The 19,239-nt window shown below is 35.8% G+C and overlaps 1 long non-coding RNA gene across 1 annotated transcript; it reads left to right on the top strand.

Moving 5' to 3' along the window:
* Positions 1–443: 443 nt before the first annotated feature.
* LOC122227347 lies at positions 444–4,264 on the top strand. The gene is made up of 3 exons (XR_006205985.1): positions 444–532; positions 1,981–2,036; positions 3,897–4,264. It is a non-coding gene; the product is annotated as an uncharacterized LOC122227347 (long non-coding RNA).
* The last annotated feature ends 14,975 nt before the right edge of the window (positions 4,265–19,239 follow it).

The following is a 19,239-nucleotide window of genomic DNA, read 5'->3' on the forward strand; positions in this document are numbered from 1 at the left end:
ACGTCTACTGACCCGGATGTTTGGTAAGAAGTTATATTAATCGTACATGGATTTAGGTTTTTTTCCCCCAATCATCTGTGCAACTAACAGAAACCATAAATGTAGTTTTAAAAATTGCCAAAATATATTCGCGACATATAAAATTTACTATCGCATTTAACAGATAACACATTCTTTTAAGCTCCAACTATTAAAACACACTTAAAAAGATTAAGTGTATATTTAAGCTTGATTAATTTAATTATTAACTTTGCTTTACCTAAGAACTTCAGAAACCTACATATGCATCCCTAAAAACATTCACACTAGTTGAGCTACAATATATCTTATATAGACTAATGCATTAAAATTAAAGGTTTGTCAGCTTTATATTCTAACTTGCTTGTCAGTATACTGTTACATCATTACATTCTTAACAGTTTTGAGAGAGGGGAAGAATGTACATATAAAGGATCATAAGAATGCAGTTTTAAACAGGCAGGTGGGGGTGAGAAGTATTAAAAATTCAAAAGAAGTTTTAAAATAAAGCAAGGTATTATAAAGTTTGTATAACTTTATTTTTTTAAGTTTATTTATTTATTTTGAGCGAGAGAGAGAGAGCATGAGCAGGGGAGGGACAGAGAGAGAGAGAGAGAGAGAGAGAGAGAGAGAGAGAATCCTAAGCAGCCTCCATGCTATCAGTGCAGCCTGAAGTGAAGCTCAGTCTCACAAACCATGAGCTAATGACCTTAGCTGAGATTAACAGTCAGATGCCCAACAGACTGAGCCCCAAGTTTGTAAAACTTGAAATAATCTAAGTTAAAGCAAAAATAAAACCAGTGTTTTAAAGGTATGGCTATAGTCAGTAGGATCTCTTTGGGGTAAGAAAACAGTAAATACCACAAAATTTGAAAATTTTCCTATCCAAATACGTTTATCTTCATATACTCCACTTTCCAGGTTAGATTAATTCAAATTTAAGGTTTGTCATGAATTTAATAACTTTTAAATTAAAGTCTGAAGATGAAAAGCAAAACCTTCTCTTTTATAAAGATTGCTTCGAGGAAAACATTTCTGAAACAATTGATAAAATCAACTGGTATAAAGTAATATTCCAAGGGTATCAATGACTTCCATGCCAGGAATGATTTTAAAAGTCATATCAGGACTTTAGGAATATACTTCTATAGCTTGGACAGAAATCTTTTTATTTATTTATTTATTTATTTATTTTTTAATTTTTTTTCTTTAATGTTTATTCATTTGTGAGAGACAGAGAGAGAGACACAGAGAGTGAACAGGGGAGGAGCAGAGAGAGAGGGAGACAGAATCAGAGGCAGGCTCCAGGCTCTGAGCTGTCAGCACAGAGCCCGACGCGGGGCTCAAACTCACAAGCGGTGAGATCATGACCTGAGCTGAAGTTGGACGCTCAACCGACTGAGCCACCCAGGCGCCCCCAGAAATCTTTTTAAAGATAGGTTCCATAATTTTTAAGTTTGAAACATTTTTAAAAAGTTGGGTGGGTAAGAATAATTTAGTTCTTCCTCAACAAAGTTTTCATATATTCATAGGTGCTTGTATTATTAATTTTGTTAGCATGTTATGGCATTAAAGAATGAACACATCAGATATTCTTCAGAATACATGAATGTAAAACATTAGGAAACATAAGGGATTCATAGAAAATGATCCAGTGAAATTATCACCATATCTATATGACTATAGAACCATAGTCATATCCTCCAGCGTGCTTGTTCACAAGTATGTGTGTGTGGGGGAGAGAGCTGCACTGAAGACTTCAGTGACCATACTCTTGGATGAGACATACATGGCCTCTGACAAATTTGGTTCCATTTTAGATCATTCAAGACAAAGGGAGTGGTATTAGTAAGAGACTGTCTACTGACAGGCTCCGTGTCTACAACATTACTCCAATACTGTTATAAGCCATTTAAATCAAATTACACGCATCAATCTAACGAGCTGCTTTATTTTTTACAGAAACATATGTTTAGAGGTAAAACAACGAAAGAGCAAAGTTTGATCCTAGTTTTCAGGTGGGTAGGTATCAGCCTGAAAAACCAAGATGGTCACATGTTCCACTTTATATTTTTAATTTGGAGAAACCGGAAACTTCGTGGTGAATAGTTGGAATATAGTTTAAATTTCGTAAGTTATCTTTTTAATTTTGGCTATCAGTCTGTATCTGCTCAATATGAGTGGATCTATTTATTTGGTGAAAAACCAATGCCAAACTGATCATCTGCCAAACGGGTAAAAAATAAATGTTTCATTTCATTATCTCAAACTAGAGAAACAATGTGGTTATACCTATTTGCTGCTGGCCATAGATGAAAATAGGAAAAATATTCAAACAATTGCCTACCTTTTGGAAATACCTAAATATCTGACAGGAGTAACTGGTTCTTATTTCTAAATACAAAGGTATAACAAAAAGATATGCTAAAGATTATTTTTTCATATTTTATTAAAATTAAAATCTGTTAATCTACATTAAACAAATTGAAAAAAAAACCTCACATTTTGAATCCATTTGATGATAACTTACTATTTTTAAAATTTCTCTTTCTTATTTTTCCCCTTATTTTTATGTACTGGATTGCATTTTAGACTCCTTAAAAACTTTGATTTCTTGTTGATTAAGCTAATTTCAATTAAGCTAATTTTAAACTATTTTAAGCCGAAGCCGATGTACTTCCTGTATTTTCATTTAATATCACCCATATTTATATCTACATATTTTTCCCTATTTCCTGGGAATGTACAACTATACCATAGATAACAAGTTCAAAGAAAATTCTCAATTACAACTAGAGTATACATATTTAAATTTCGATATGTGCCTACAAAAAAAAGAATCATTTTGATTTTATTTCTACCAAAGTGTGGGTGTATTAAGTTATTATATGTGCTTGGTCTAAGTCATTGAAATAAAATACATTTATCTAACTTGCTGTACTAGTTTTTATCTTTTGTTTCTGTTTTGCAGTATTTTTTGTTTTTATTGTTGATAGGTAGCCTATAAAAGCTACCTAGTTTTGTTTTGTTTTTTAAACTTTTGAGCAACTTCTACTCATTACATATATCAAGGGGATTTTTAGTAAAGCCGACAAATCTTTTCATTTTGGTTTTATAAATGCAGATATATGAGCTATCATTCAATTCACAAATTCAGAAAAAAAATCTATTTCCTAGATTTAATCAAGATGCCTAAAACTGAAAGTTACATTTCATTTATCTTCTCATTTCTTTGGGTTTGGGCAATATCTTGCAAATTAGTTTGTGATAGCAGAACTCTAAAATAGGTAGCCCTTCATGCCTATCTACTGACTTCCTGACTTGTGTCTACCATGGGGGTAAACACAACATATTATTCTTAAATACTTTTGTGAATGTTAACAAAATGAAATAGGACATTGCTCCAAAGGAAGGGAGGAGAAAGAAAGAAAAAGACCCTCTCTATAATGCTGCTAGCAAGGCTTTATCTTTATGACACTAACGATAATCCCTTGTGTAATTAACTGTAGAGTGGTTATGCATGCCGCACGCAGCCCATGACAAGCCTCATAGAAAATACATCAGTATTAGCCACAGGTGAATTCGTTTAGAAAGATTAATGACTGCACCTGAATTTTAATGTCTGAAAAGGGATGGAACACTGAATCCTTAATTAAAAAGTTGAATGACTGGTATGGTTTGTTTAACATCACAAATTTCAACGGGAGGGTTTTGTATTCAAATGAAGTATGCAAAAGGAAACTTTCCTTAGAAAGTGGTGAAGTAAGGGTGAAAAGCAAAAATGTTTTATGTGCTTTACTTTATGTAAATCGATACATGGATCAGTTGCTTTGATATGGATCAAATGTGGTGTAATTATGGCTCTTTTCTGTTTACAGTGAATGTGAAGCGAAGAATTCTTACAGAACATGAGCTGGCATTACCCTCAAACCAAGAGAAAGTTTGAGTAGGGGAGCAGTAAAACCGACAAGTAATCTTATTCTTTCCTTAATGGGAAGCCGTTTCTTCTTCATTATTATTTTACAAAGTTTTTTAATGAAGAGAAAGTAACCTTGAAAAACAACTTGGCAATGCCATTCCCAGTAGAGTTTTAACTCTGCTTTGCAAACTCGTTTACGGAGTATGTTAAAGCTTGTCACAGACAGAAGATTTTTCAATGACAATTTTAATCTTCCTTTTAAGGATTTAGGAGGGGGCCAGAGGAAGGATGACGTGGGCATGCTTCTATCTAGAAGAGAAGGAAACGACTCCGACTAATCATTTGTCCTTCGGGTAATAGTCAAAAGCAGATGTCTTAAGAAAGAGTGACCCCAAATAGTAATTATTTTGGCCACTGTGCTTACAATTTTAAAGTTATTATTTTCCAATTAATCACAGAAACAGTTAACATTTGGAAGTGTCAACAAAATCCAATATAGAAAAAAAAAGAGAGAGAGAAGAAAGTACACAAGGAAAAGAATTACATAATATGCTTGATCTATCCAGAGTCGAGAATTGACATATTTAATGTAGATGCAAAACCAGATCACTTTTTCTTTAAAACAAAAAAACAAAAAACAAAAAACAAACCCAAAAACTTAGTTTTATGGTCAGAATGTAGAGTTTTAAAAAAAGAAACCAAGAATATATCTGGTATCTTTGTACTAACACAGTTTATACAATTGTCTGCATTTTCTGTTTGTTCTTTTCTTGAGATGGGAATTCTATTGAATTTTTACTTTAACACATATCAAAGCACATGTAAAATTCCTTTGCCTTTTTATTTTCTAGGTCAGAATGCTGCTCACATCCATGGCAAAGTAGATTTTGATGCTCCTTAGCTTCACACATTGCCTGCTGCACTATTTTTTTTCTGCCAAGTAAAAGCATGGCTTTTAGTTCTGTCCGCTTTCCAAGGGAACACATTTTTAATGAAATGTCATTTAGGAGTATTTGTTACTTCCTGTAAAAGCTTCTTTCATGGTTTTGTGTGTGTGTGTGAAGAAGAAAAAAAAAACAGCCTCTTAAAATGTTGTAGTTGTAACTGTTCCCAGTATTCAGAACACTAGAGAGGGAAAAAGAGAAACTCCAGTTCTCACAGATGTATCAGATGTTTTTAATAATGGATTGAAAAAGCATGTGTTCCGTATATGGCTAGCGCCTCTGAGATGATTATAAAGCAAGTTTATCACTGCCGATTTCCATTAGTTATAATTACCTGTGCCATAGGGTGAGACAATGTTATTGGCACAAAAAGTATAAATATTTTTCAGAGACTGGATTTAGTTTTAAAGTAAACATTGACATCTTAGCATAAAGCCAAAATTGAAATGTAAAGAAATGCTAATGCTTTGGCAGCTCTTGTCTGTTGAATTCAGTTAATCCATTAGGAGTCAATCTGTGGGATAAGGTTTGAGGAGGCTTAAGGATCAGTATTGTTAATACCAGTTAAAATAATTTACAAAGGTGTCCATTAAATCTGTCAGCAAAGTGTTGACGGACAAAAATACGTTGAGTCTGGATCCGCCCAGAGCTATTCACATTAAATGCCAGTTAATAATGTCTGTTATAATTTTAGTAAGTAAATGTCTGAAAGTTCAGTATTAGAGCTTTCTCTCTGTTATGTACCTAAATCTCTTTCCAAACTTATTTAAATCCTCGTCAGTAAAAGTTAAGCATAGTCTCAATGGGTTCATAAGCATTGCTGGGAGAGTCCTTGTAATTTTCTCAAACTCCAGGGGGTTATGTTCACTCCTAAACCAATTAAATAAGAAAGAATAAGCAAATTTCAAATGTAACAAAAATTAAAGGATTAAAACAAAAAATAATTTTAAGTCACCGTAAAACAATCATTGAGAGACATTGTTAAAGAGGAAAAAGTGCTGTGATTCACTGAGATATTGGACCAAAATGTCAAATTGGACTAAAACTCATATTCATAAGTAAGCATACTATATATATATATATATATATATATATATATATATATATATATATATGTAATTTCTTCTAAAGATTCTAAATTTACTAGGTCCTGCTAACTCTGAAAGGTAGAATACAACTCTCATGATATGTGATAAACCCTCACCTCTGAGGCATCTTACCCTGTTCATAAACCTGCCACATGTAATGCCTTAGTAGACAGAATATGAACCACTTTCCTTGCTGAATGAAGGGATAATATGTTTATATGTGAGTCTCCCTCCCTCTCTCTCTTCCTCAAGAGCAACACAAATTTTTGACATTGAATCCCAGTATATACTCTACTAGTAAACATAGTTTAGAGCTCTTGAAATATATTGTAGTTTAACTGGAAGGAATACTTATATATTTTGATGAAATGATTTTAACATACATTTATATATATATATATAGTATACATTTACATACATTTATATATATTTATATACATACATTTATATATATGTATATATATATAGTATAACCCATATGGCTAGTTAGTTATTAATAATATAGTATAATTACAGCAAAATTGTTACTATCTGAGAAATGAGAATGACACTAGGATGCCAATACTAATATGTATTGATTATTTATTATATGACAGTCACTATATTACAGGCTTTAAATGTTATCTCATTTTGACCTGAAAATATGTTTGTGAGAAGTATCATATTTTTTAAAAAATTTTGTAATGTTTATTTATTTTTGAGACAATGCGAGAGACAGAGTGCAAGCAGCGGAGGGGCAGACAGAGGGAGACACAGAATCTGAAACAGGCTCCAGGCTCTGAGCTGTCAGCCCAGAGCCCGATGCAAGGCTCGAACTCACAAACCGTGAGTTCATGACCTGAGCCGAAGTCGGATGCTTAACCGACTGAGCCACTCAGGTGCCCCGAGAAGTGTCATATGAAGTACATTTTGTAGATAAGAAAACTGAGGGGGCGGCTACTGTAGGCTCAATGCACTACGTTGTGCTAAAAACACAAAGACTTTTTCTTTCAATTTGCCGTTTCTCTGCCCACTCTATTTAACTCTCTATCATTGCTAAATTAAGAGCTACCCAGTTTTCATTCTATAATTCTAGAATGTTTGTCCTGGAGTTTGTTTAAAGATTTGTTACCCAACTTGTACACAGTCCTATGACAGCAAATGCATAAACGAGCAATTGCAGAAAACTGTAACTGCTTTCTGGCCCCGACTGGGATAGAATTGGATGTATCACAGCACTTATAAACCATCCTTGGAGGGCTGCACCTAGGAGATAGCAGTAGATATAGGCAACATTTATGGAAATGCAAGCACTGAGTAAGGCAATCCACTAATACCTATTTTATTTAAGAGCACATATAAAGTTTTCTGTTCCTTTGGTTTGGGTTGGGGGTTTCATTAAGTAGACAGGATACACATTTCATTTTCTGTCAAGCTTTCCTTAGGTTCCATTCACTACAAGGCTGAAGTCCTCAGAGAACCAGGGAAACATACAAATGACACTTTTCTTCTTGTGGGAGGCTTCCTTTGCATTACATACTTTTCTGTAATTACATACATATCCTTTGCATTACATACATATCTGTAAAATAAAAACCATTTACTGGTTAAGAAATAAAACACATAATATTTTTTACACATTAAAAGCTTAAGATACAACAGTAAAATTCACTTGCAGAATCCAAGTAGTGGGTATATGGGTGTTTACAATACTTTCTACTTTTCTGGATGTTTAAAAACTTTCATAATAAAATGTTGAGTGGGGGAAGCTTCATATAATTAAATACAGTCTAAAATCATACATCAAACTACTAACAGTAGTTATTGCTATGAGACTTTCCGTTCCTCTGAATTTTTCTATTTTGTGCAAAAGCTTGTGCTATCTATTAGGGGAGGTTATTTCTATTTTATATGTAAAATAAAATTTGTAGAAAAAAGTTATCAGTGAAACAGAAACTGGATCACTGAACCGCTTTAAAATTCTGTTTCCCTTTGATGGAGAGTGAAAAGAAAAATAATGTCACTGATGTTGGAAAGGTTCTTTCTTCCCATGTGTTGTGCCAGAGGAATTACCTTTTAAATTTCATTAGGATCCACATAATAGCAAAGTCAAAGAGCAACCACAAATAGAATATGTTGACACTCTATTATGTGCAGTATCTTGTTGGATATTTTATATATTTATGTATAAGTATTTTATATTATGTATGCTTATGATGTTTCCCTATCTTCAAATCGCATATGAATTAGTTGAGGAGACAAAACTAACATATTAAAGAAAAGAAATGTTTAAATGAAACTCTCAAACAGAAATTCAGAGAAAGGGATTTGAATGGAGTGGTTAGACAGAATTTATGTCTTGGCAGAAACTACAGGGAAGAGTCTGGGAGCTCAAAAATCTTTCCAAACATGTAGATTAGTCATTTACACACACACACACACACGCACACACACACACACCAGGATCATGCTGCATAAGCAATTTTAACCGAGTTTTTCTATAAATATATAACATGAAAACTTGCGCTTATTAACTCTTCTTAAAGCTATGACTTTTAATTGTTGCCTGAAGTTCAGTCATGTGGGCATATCCAATTTCATTAATGCTTATTTTGTGGATGGCTGTGTTTGGTCAGCAATTAGCTAGTATTCTAAATAATGTTGTAAAATATTCTTGGATTGAATATTTTGATATTTTTGCATAGATAAATCTACTGCTCTTTTCATTTATTTTTGTTTCTTCCTTTTCTTTTATCTTTGGGGTCTGGGATAATGGATGATTTTTATACCAAAGAGGAGATCTAGCAACAGGTGCTCTGAGTTAGGGAAAAGTCACATATGAAAATCAATTTCTATAAAAGATCAAACTGTGAACGAATTCCTCATTTTATATGAACGGTTTCCCCTAAGTTCTCTAACTGTAGATGTGCTTACAGTGTACTTGTATTCATAGCATTTTAATGTATACGTCATAGTACCCACAATTTTGTTAAGATGTATGTTGAGTTTATTTCGTTATAATTTAGACAAACTTTTCTAAAAGTTAAATTAATTGGTACAAATACCATAAACTTTCCTTTTAAGTACTTTTTAAGCTGATTTTGTTAAGAATGAGCTTCAGTATATTTTATATCAACATCATGCTGAAATTATTTTAATTCCATCCACAAGCTAAACTATTTGTCTCCAGCATATCAGAAATTCCGATGTTAAGATTTTATTGAAAAATAAGTTATTCTTACAACGCAGAGATGAAGTATTTCCAGGGTGAAAATGTGGTACTGCTGCTTTCTCTGGCAGTGTGCGTCTTCCATTTTCTTTAAAGATTTAATATTTTTCCAAACGTAGCTGTATGAAAAAGCTAAAGTACAGCATTTCCTGTGGAACCATTTGTCATTTACCTACATTCACTGTGTTTGCTGTCCTCCGAGTATTGCTAAACTTCACTTTTAATAGGAGAAAATAGGCCTTAAAAGGGAAGCAGTATTTTACTGCTGAGCAAGAAACTATTTGTATTCCTCTTTCCAAGCCTGCCCAGGAGCATGTAGAATGCCTCTTGACCAAAGGAGATGGTATGAATATTCATGTGCTTTATGAATCACAGAGCTGAGGCCGTATGGTTTTCCCATTTATCAATTACTGGTTTAGGATTACCCAGGCGAAGAGTTGAACTGATTAACAACGTTCTTTTTGTTTGCTCCGTGTTGAGGTGAAACAGCCCGGTGACGACTGTATTATTTCTTGCCTCTTCAGCTGTCCACACTTGTGCAGGAAGCTTAACATCCTGTCAGGTTTCATCATGTAGCCTCTTTATTACCACGTTGTGAGAATTTGTGTAGTTGTAAATCAGAATAACTTTTTAAAGTTTCATTTCTCATTGCGGGAAAGACGCCATGGTTGCTATGGCTAAGGAGCATGGCTAATCGTGCCCATCATAAGGGAGCTCAGGTATGCTTGGCATCTGACTGGAAAATTAAAGTTGTAAAAGTTAATGCCACAGGCAGTTGAGAAAAGCAGCTGCAGTGAGAACCTGACTGTCGTAGAGAAGTTGGAATCATGCAGACGAGCTCACCTTGATTGATTAAGATAGCATGTTTGTGTTGGTCTTGATTTACATCTGTTGGTGTTTTTTCCCTCTGACCTTCTATCTTAGTTCCTATTTAAACTCCCACTCCGAGACTTCTGCTAGGACTACTGACACTGTTAGTAAAATTAGAAAAAAAAAACAAAATAAAACTGAATCCTTTAGTGGTTTGAGAATGCTGCTGTTCAGAAACTTTAAATCCTAAACTCTTCAAAAAAGAAATGAGTCATTGGTAACCTAGAGGCTTGATCCTCCTCTCCTCTCTACCCACCCCCCAACCCTCGTTGCCCCCACCTCGCCCCCCCACCCGCCTTCATGTTTACTTTCATTAGTATGCACTGGTTTCGTTTAATTGGGTAGTGTGAAAATAGTCAAAGCCTGAAGGGGCTTTCTTGATGCTGAAGTAGCGATTTCTTTTCCAAGAGAACAATGAACCTGCTCATCCAGTATTTAGCAGCTTAGATTTAAATTCAAACTTTTCTTTTTGCCCTGTTCCGTATCGATTCCCACTTTATCCCTCTTTTTCTGTTTCTTTGTGGTTTCATGTGCTATCTCTGACTAGGGTCATCTGTTTCCATCTGTGTGTGTATAAACATCCCAAGCTTTCTTCTCTTCTTCAGTGACAGGCAGCCAGTTTCAAATCTGTCGAAGACTGTTTTTTAGACTGTCTGAATTATTTCTCAGATTCCTTTAGTATTGTAAATATGGAGGAAATCAGGCAGTCGCTCCAATCCACTGAAGAGTCCAGTGCAGTCTGAATTTGCTGTCATCTGTTCTTTTTTCATGGACACAACCTTTACTGCTAACTTACTTGAAAAGGAGCCAGGGAGAAGAGAGAAACTGCCCTACACTTTAGTTGTGTAGAGCTAATACCTTTGCTCTAGTGTGAGAGAATCTAATTTTCTCTCTGAATCTGGAACTGCACAAGAGGCAAGTTATCACCTTCCAGCACTTAAGAATACCCCATGCTGACCTAGAGTCTCTGAGTGATTGAATCACCTTCCCCCACAAAAACAAACCTGATGCCAAAATCAAACAAACAAACAAGCAAACAAACCTTCATATTTTAAGTAGATTTAAAAGAAGTCTATAGTGTAGGAAAACAAAACTCTTTTTTTTTTCTCTTTGGAAAAATAATCCATTTGCCACGTAGGACTGTATAGCATCAAGACAGTGTCAGGGCTGTTGAATTTCTTCTCTCAGATCCAAGCATATCATTCTACATAGAATAGGAGCCTTTGGCTGTCTGGGATTCTGAAAATTCCATTTGTGAAGCAAGGAACAGTGTCAAGTTCTTTGTTCAACATTCTGAACACCAAGTCTCACACTGTGAATTCCGTTTTCTGGTTTCTAAATCCTGAGTGGTTGAATGCAATATGTATGTGGGATGAAGATTAGAAAGATTGTCTGTATAAGTTCTTACTCCTTCTAAGGTGTTTATTTTTTGAGTGTGACTTAAGTGTATCCATGCTCATTTTTTTTTCTGATGAGTGAGTTCAATTCTTTGGTTTACGTTTTATCAAATATACTTTTGACATTATGTACAGTCTAAGGTTCTAACACTGCATATCATTTTTTTATTTAAATTTAGTGTCTTCTAGATCATGATATGACTGAAGGAAGATTATGGATTCATTAACAAAATAGTGAATAAAACACAGGCATAGATCAATGAACATGCAAGAAAGAGAAAACCGACAGTGTTCATTGTCGAGTTTGTTTTTCGATAAGGTTGATCTCTCACTTATTCCAGTGCTCTCCTTCCTCATACACTTTTCTCTTCAAGTCATTTCTCATCCATATTATACTATACGCATAAAAAATATCAAAGGCAGAATTTTATATTTCTACTTTGCCATTTTTATTTATTTAAATTTTTTTCACCATTTTATTTATTTTTGAGAGACTGAGAGAGAGCATGAGTAGGGGAAGGGCAGAAAGAGAGAGAGACAAAGAATCCCAAGCAGGCTCCAGGTTCTGAGTTGTCAGTGCAGAGCCTGACATGGGGCTTGAACCCATGAACCGGGAGATCATGACTTGAGCCAAAGTCAGACTCTTAACCGACTGAGCCACCAAGGTGCCCCAATATTTTCAAATGTTTATTTAATTACTTTGAGAGAGAGAGGAGGGGAGGTGCAGAGAGAGGGAGAGAGAGAATCCCAAACAGGTTCCACACTGTCAGCACAGAGCCCCCACACGGGGCTTGAACTCACAAATTGTGAGATCATGACCTGAGCCGAAATCAAGAGTCGGACACTTAACTGACTGAGCCACATAGTGCCCCTACACTGCCAGTTTTATAATTCAAAATCTTACCAATTAAAGTTATTCATGCTGTTGTTTTGGCTGAAAAATAATGTATAAGGTGCTTACAATTTTCTGCATGGTGATAACAACTTCAGAGAAAGTTGCATTTGGCAAACAACAATGAAAAAAGTTGTCTTAAGACTTTTAAATTCACTAATAAGTGCACCTTACAGAGAAAACCATGGCAAATATAAAATCGACCTGAATCACAAAACCAAATATCTCTTTAAAAACGCAAATATGTCATCTCTGTTTATATAAATGGATTATTAATTCCCCCCTCCATTTTAAGTAGACTTTGTTTTTTAAAGTAGTTTTAGGTTAAGAGCAAAACTGAGCAGAAACTACACAGAGTTCCCATAACCCCCTTCCCCCTACCCACTCACAGCCTCCCCCACTATCAACATTATACACTAGAGTGGTACATTTCTTGCAATTTACTTTTCTATTTGTTAATGAAAAGAGACAACTCTTGGGTATCGCATCCACTGATAATCTGGGTTTAAAAAAATCCCATTTTAGCTCAGTTTCAAGCCTTGCTGAGGTGCATTATTCCAAGAGATGAATAATTCTTTGAGTGCTGCTAAATTTGTGACGTTAAATGAGTTACTGAGGGTATACTGTGTTCAGTGCATGATACAGAGAGGATGCTAAAAGAAACAACTTGGAAAAGGTGCCAGTAAAAACACTAGTTGGTTTTTAGATAGAAACTGAGTGCCTGGCCAGAGATGAACATGGTGGATGCAATACAGCCATTTTGAGCCTTCTCCTCCTTCTGCCATCGCCAATTGCTTCTACCTGTGGGTGGACAAAATTCCAGATGTAATCGGTCAGCGCTCAATCCTGCTTTGTCAATCTGCCTCCAAGTGGGACTATCAAATAGAACCTGCACAGAGAAATTAAAATGAAATTGTCGTATCATCTTAGGAAAAAATAAACGAGTTTTTAAGCCATATACAGATCTCAATATATGACAGCAACAAAATAAAGAGCATACTTAAGAGTGGAATGAAGCATGTGAAAGAGATGGTATTAGAGGTAATACATTCTTGGATAGCCTGGGTGTTTTCAGACTATCATGAGACTATAAACATGCTTTTTGTTTGGGGGATCTAACAGCAATTCCAGTACGGATACCGATTCGGAGCATTAAATACAGTGTGTTGCAAGAGCTTGCTAATGAATCCGCAGAATACCATCTATCCTGTTTATTCATCCAGGTCTTGAATATTAAATAGGATAGCCTTAAAAACTTGAGTTCCATAAGCTTTCATTATATCGGAGACAGATATATATTTGAGTGAATCAAGACTATGAGCATTGATTCTATCAAAGAGTTCTGGGAACATTAACAGAAAAGATATTCTCATGACATCATGTCCCTCAACATAATGTGTGCATATACTCCATGTAGGCATGTATATTTTATAAAATTATTGATGGGCAAAGAGATTCCTTTAAGGCTTTCCTCTTTAAATGGAGTCTCTCCTCAATTGTCTTATCTTGTTGCTTTGAGGCTTTTTAAGTGCTTGCTGGTTCATGGATCTAGTAAGCTTATCCACGAGCATCTTCGTCAAGGATTGTCCTAAAGCTTCAGTTAGTCCTCATTGTGATTGCCTCCAGTGGTCTTGCCTCTGTACACTTTTCCATCTTACCCTAGTCCCACAAACCATTTACAAATAATTGTTATTTAAGAGTTAATTAAGCACTCATAATATTCCTGCTTTGGAGGAAAATTGGCTGCACATTAGAAAAGCTGAAGCCGTCATTATTCTATTATAACATTTCTGATGGAGCTTTCAATTTCAAGGCCAACAGGGGCACCTGGGTGGCTCAGTCAGTTAAGCAACTGACTTTGGCTCATGTCATGATCTCACGGTTCATGGGTTCGAGCCCCGCATCAGGCTTTGTGCTGATAGCTCAGAGCCTGGAGCCTGCTTCGAATCTGTGTCCCTCTCCCTCTCTGTTTCTCCCCTTCCCCTGCTCACTCTCTGTCTCTCTTTGGCTTTCAAAAATAAATAAATGTTAATTTTTTTTAATTGAAGGCTAGAGGTAAAAAAAGCCCAAAATAAGTTGTTGTTATTTTTTTTTACTTCCCAATACTACTTTCTTAGTGCTCAATATCCATTGGGTGCCAGTGGTATTTAAGTCATTTCTTATAACAATCACTTACTTCTACCCATTTTTATCTTCATCATTTTTAACATTTTGGATAAAGAAGATCAACCTTATGTATCAACCCTAATACACAAAAGATGCTCTATGGTCATTTATTGTATGAATGAACAAGGAAAACTTTTCCATTTGGCTTTGGGGGTTTTCTTTTCACAAGTAAAGTATTTAATGAAATAAGTATGGAAAAGCATTACCAAATCCACGTGTATACATACCACAAAATACTTGGACGTTAGTACTTATTTAAGCATTAGGGGTACTTTTTTTTCCCTCCAGTGTTTACAAGACAGTAACAGGTCTTCTATCTTGGCATAATGTTGTCAAAAACTACAAGACTGTAGATAAGAAAAGGGTGCCTTTTCTTCATAGCTGTGCTCTGACAGAAAGAAGGGATTGGTGGTTTCAATCTGTGCTACATAACTGAAGGCAGACAGTTACTTAGGGCTCATTACATGCGGTTTGAACGGCTAAGAATAGATCTGTTCAAAGCATAGATATCAATGTCTTAAAAGCCATTCGTGGGATAGACAACAGCTTCTTCTTTAAGCCACTTAATTTTTTGTCTCAAAATTAATATTTCATTATTCCTTGGAGCACTTGACATGGTCTGTATGGTTTGAAGATGTACAGCAACCACCATACAAACTAATATTAAACTGTGTCTTTAAAACCCATCGAGAAGGTTTTGCAACTAAATGCTTTCACACATAACTGCAGTAATTAACTGTGGGAGACAGATTTAATGCTGCGATGGTTTATTTTAACCAAGGACAAAGGTAGGCAGAGACAGGGCAGGAGAAGAAATGGCTACTGTGGGAAAGTAAAAAATTAAATAAATGTCAATGTTGCCCATGTCAGGAACAGTGGCTCCCTGCTACTTTCTGAACTATCATGTTCAAAGCTGTTGATTTAGGCTCCTGCTGGTAAACATGTTTTTTTATAACCTCAACTCATCCATATTTCACACAAGAGACTTCATAAAAGAGACAGATTTATAATTTTCTGTCACTGAATTCAAGATTACCAATTATTTCTTTATTGAAATTTTTTGCATCCTTTACTAGAATAGGTATTCATAGCTTTATAGACCTTTTCTTTTTTCTCAGTCACTCAATTTAGATTTATGAAGCTTAAGAGTTTTCTCCTGCAGCAACTCACAAAAACATTCTACTTCAAATTCACAGTGCCTCAATCAATGTAATTATTTCCAGGAACAAGCCACAAGTTTTAGAATTTATATGCTTTAATAATTCTATATTCTTGGATTATGACATGATTTTACATGAATGGAAAATAAGGATTTTTGAGGACAGAATATATGAGAATATTTAAAGATCGCTTTGTAGATTAATTGGACATTTATATTGAAAACTTTAACTTTTCTCTGTGTACGGTCCAAGATTTAAAACTTTCCAAACCATATCAATAGCATACTTTCAGAACACTAATTATGTTGATGTTTGCAGAAATGGCACAGAATTTCAACCCAAATAGCATACAGAGAAACTGTAATAATGGCGATAGAAAAGTTTATGAAATGGGTGTAATCTTTTGACCCTGAGGGCTTAAGGGCATTGTCCACAAAAAGATGAACAACATGTTGGATCATCTTCTACAGGCACTACGTTCTGTCTTGTTGATAGAGTTTTGTCCCTGTTGCAGTTCTAAGAAGGGGTGGAATTTGTGGGGGTGTTACAACAACACGATCAGGCACAGGTCCTGTAGGATAGCCTGAGAAATGGTGAGGACCTAGAGGAAAACTATCTAAAATATGTCTTGAGGGCCCTGGCATTTCTTTTTTTTTTTATTTTTTAAAATTAATTTTCTTTATTTTTTGAGAGGCAGAGAGAGACAGAGCACATGTGGGGAAGGGGCAGAGAGAGAGGGAGACCCAGAATCCGAAGCAGGCCCCAGGCTCTGAGCTGTCAGCACAGAGCCTGATGTGGGACTCAAACTCATGAACTGTGAGATCATGACCTGAGCCGAAGTCGGACACTCAACCGACTGAGCCACCCAGGCACCCCAACCCTGGCATTTCTTAGTCGGCCAAGAATGATGTTCTATTCAGCCTGAAGAGATGAGTGGTGATCCCACAGGGAGAGAGTCGCAGACTTAGCCCATTCTGTGGCTTTTGAAGACTGGAAAAAAGAGCCCCCAACTCCAGCCAGACTCAGCAGCTCCCTCTCTAGGGGATATTTTCTTCTTTTCTTCTTTTCTTTCTTTCTTTCTTTCTTTCTTTCTTTCTTTCTTTCTCTTTCTTTCTTTCTTTCTTTCTTTCTCTTTCTTTCTTTCTTTCTTTCTTTCTTTCTTTCTCTTTCTTTCTTTCTTTCTTTCTTTCTTTCTTTCTTTCTTTTTCTTCTTTCTTTCTTTCTTATTTATTTATCTCCAAGTTTTTATTTAAATTCCAGCTAGTTAACATACAGTGCAATATTAGTTTCTGGTGTCCATGTAGTGATTCATCACTTACATACAACACTCAGTGCTCATCCCAACGAGTGCCCTCCTTAATCCCCATTACCTGTTTAGCCCATCTCCCCCACCCACCTCCTCTGCAGCAACCTTCAGTTTGTTCTCTATAGTTGAGAGTCTGTTTCTCAGTTTGCCTCTCTTTACCACCCCCCCCCACCCTATATTCATTTGTTTCTTAAATTCCACATGTGAGTGAAATCACATAATATTTGTCTTTCTCTGACTGACCTATTTTGCTTAGCATGATACTCTCTAGCTCCATCCACATCATCGTAAATGGCAAGATTTCTTTCTTTTTATGGCTGAGTAGTGTTCCATCAGATAAACCACATCTTCTTTACCCCATTTGTCAGTTGGTGGACATTTGGGCTTGTTCCATAGTTTGGCTATTGTTGATAATGCTGCCGTAAACATCAGGGTGTATGCACCCTTTCAAATTAGTATTTTTGTATCCTTTGGATAAATACTTAGTAGTGTAATTGCTGGATTGTAGGAGAGTTCTATTTTTAGCTTTTTGAGAACCTTCATACTCTTCTCCAGAGTGGCCACACCAGTTTGCATTCCCACCAATAGTGTAAGAAGTTTCCTCTTTCTCTAGGGCATACTTCCTGAGGAGCAGAGAGGAACCTGGATTTCATCCCTCCCGCCACCAGGCACCTGGAGCCAGCGTCCCTTGAACAGCCACATGTTACAGCCATTGATTAGGCTCCAGGCAATTCAACAGCAAGGGCATCTCCAGAAAGTAAGACCCCAAAACCTATTCTTTCCAGACGTCACACCTGAAACACTCCCTTATGGACACCTTGGCTGAGTGCTCAATGCTCAGAATGGGAATGTTCAACAAAGGTTTGCAGAATAAATACATTAAATCTGTGGCTGAAAAGCCACAGATTACTACTAAGAATTAAAATTATTTGGATCTAATATGTGTCTAGGTTAACACTGCTTATCTAAACTATGTATACATGTTTATAGTTGATGTAATCTTCATGTTGATCTTCACAGCAATCCTCTGAATAGACAGGGTCCAATATTTTAATCCAAATTTTCATATTAAGAAGCAGTATTGTTCAGAGAGCTTAAGTGGCTTTCCTCAAGCTACACAGAAAGTTAGGTAGCACCACAAATAGAACTCATGTTCTGAATGTAGAAACAAGAGAGTGAAGACTGGAGATTCACATATGAGAAACAGAATAATTTGGATTTTGAGATTTTATGAAATGATGATTTTCAGCTAACGCTGAATATGGATAGATAGGAGAGTCCATGGAAACCATGGGAAGGTCTTCCACAGCTGTGTGAGTCATTCTTTTTCTAGTTTCCTTTATCTTTCAGACATTTTCCACATGTACAGTCACTTACACTACTGTTGTCACGTTTCCCAGTTTGTTTTGTTTGTCTGTGACTGTGCATGTTTGTCTGTGAGGGTGTGCGTATACTTTGATGCTGGATGCAGGAATAGCCACCACCCCCTGAAGGGGGTCCAAAATAGGACCCAAGAATAAAGATTTAAAAAGAGATTTTGGGGGGGGGGGAATCGCAAATAAAGATTATTATAAGAAAGTTTATAAATAATATTATAGAATCATTTCTGGGCCTCCTGGGTGGCTCAGTTGGTTGGGCATTAGACTTTGGTCATGATCTTGTGGTTTGTGAGTTTGAGCCCTGTGTTGGGCTCTGTGCTGACAGTTCAGAGCCTGGAGCCTGCTTGGGATTCTGTGTCTCCTCTGTCTGCCCCTCCCCTGCATGTACTCTGTCTCTGTCTCTCTCTCGAAAATAAATAACTGTTAAAAAAAAGAAAAAGAATCATTTCTGATTATTTTTACAGATAAGTATGTTTTCATGGGGCACTCTTCAAAAAAAAAAAAAAGCAATGAGAGTCTCACATGTTAAGTCACTTCTGAAGTCAATTCATTCACTTGTCTTTGTCCAGAATTTTTTAAATTACATGAAAATCCCAGATTCAGTTAGGTAGCCATTAAGGCTACATGTTTTATTAAGATGTCAGGAAATGAAAGTCCTAAAACTTTGGAGATTCTAGAAGCAGTATAAGAGTTGGAAATTTTGTGAGTGATGTAAGCGCACTATATGTGATGTTGAACGAGCCACATTGCAAATGAGTTGAAATTGTGCAATTCTGAGTTTTTGTTTATCCTCAAGGGTATATTGTTTTTATATTTTAAAAACATAAATATAACAAAGTACAGTATCAGAGGCCCTTTATAGAGTCACATTTAGTGGTGCAAACTCTGAGTT

The sequence above is a fragment of the Panthera leo genome, chromosome C1 (assembly GCF_018350215.1).
Source record: "Panthera leo isolate Ple1 chromosome C1, P.leo_Ple1_pat1.1, whole genome shotgun sequence".
NCBI lineage: Eukaryota > Metazoa > Chordata > Mammalia > Carnivora > Felidae > Panthera > Panthera leo.